Here is a 1,678-nt window from a genome sequence, read left to right on the forward strand (position 1 = left end):
AGAGGGCGCCATAAATCCATAAAAATGTTATTGTTCCTTAATTTGGTCCCAATTCTTTCCATTTAGAAGGTTTTGAAAAAGTATTTATACCACTGAGTCACAGTGTGAGGTTATTCTTTAATCCAGTTAAATAATATGTACCTTCATGAAAAAAAAAACAAGTTTATTAATTAATTTAGATGTATTCTTCATTGTTGAATTCTGGTGATCTGACACTGTCACAAAAACACTTATTGATTTTACCAAATCAATAAATCCTTTGCCTAGACCAAACCTTTTCAAAATGAAAAATAAATAGTTCCACTCTATACTATCAAATGTCTTCTCAGCATCAAGGGAGACAATAAGATAATGTTTGAGTGCTGAAAAATATTTAACAATCTCATCTTATTGCTGAATGAATATGTTATAAAGACACTCAGAGCAGAGCCAGAGCCCAGAGCTCAAGAAGACATGACTCACATCTACACTCACAAAGACACTTTCACTGAGAAACTTTAGATTTCATTGTTGGAAAATCTGGAAATGTCTGATTGAGATGATTTGACTCTTTTGTCATAAAAAATAACAGATATTTTCCTTTATCACAATGATTGTCTCATGAGGTTTTAACAGCTTCTTCACATTTTCAACTCTTCTTCTTTAAAAGTCAGAATCATTTTGCTTCATCTTGTTAACCTGAAATCCAGACTTCTGTTCTGCATTGTGAACATCCTTTTACTTTCACCCGTTGTATTTCACAGATAGAAATTCAAACATTAACTGACCAGCACGACCTTCTTGGTAAAAACCTTTTTGGGCTGGAATCATTTAAGTACAATTTCCACTTTTTGTTAAGAAATTAAATAAATACTGATAAAAATAAAATCTTATAAATCTGTTGGAGTAATTTACAATTGTCTGGGTTGAATCTTTTTGTATTCTTTAGTGCCTGTTTGTGTCTCCAGTATGTGACTCACACCTCTCTCCTGAGATTGTGTTGCTGAGCTTTCACACCTTTAACTGAGTGAAGTTCAAAATGACATAATATTCTTATCATTTAACATCTAATGCCATTTTTCCTCTTGGTGTTCTTGTGTTTAACCTGCTGTGTTTGTTTGAACATCATCCTCTTCTATACAAACGCTTCACTGTTTAGGACAGTTTTTCTAGTGAGGGCCACATAACTGTTTTCTTCACTGATGGGGAGCCGGGGTCGGTTTGTAAACTATCAGAAAAAAACAATCTAAACGTAAACAATTGTGTTTTTACAGAAAGCTATATAAAACCATATTTTAACAATCCTTTTCTGTAATCCTCACAGAGAAAATGAATCTAAAACAGTCCAAAAAGTAAACCACTAAATAAGGAATCCTCTCCTGTCATGATTCTTTTGAGACGTTGCAGAGCTGCAGCTCCAGTTCTTGTAACCATCTGGATCTTTTAGCTCTTTAGGTCGTTTTGTTGTTTTAACTTATCAATAACTATAAACTCATGTAAACAATGAATAACTGATGTAAAAATGTTATTATGTTAATGTTTATTCTTCTCACAGATTAAATTTAAAGAATTAAAATGGTTATGTTTTAAGGCTGTGAGGTCCCAGTTTTACTGTGATGTGGAACGCTGTGCATAAAGGCTTCACTGTGGGCGGTGCAGAGCGGGGGAGGAGGAGTTTCCAGGTGAGCTGAGGTGTGCT

This window comes from Oryzias melastigma, unplaced genomic scaffold (genome assembly GCF_002922805.2).
Source record: "Oryzias melastigma strain HK-1 unplaced genomic scaffold, ASM292280v2 sc00699, whole genome shotgun sequence".
Lineage (NCBI taxonomy): Eukaryota > Metazoa > Chordata > Actinopteri > Beloniformes > Adrianichthyidae > Oryzias > Oryzias melastigma.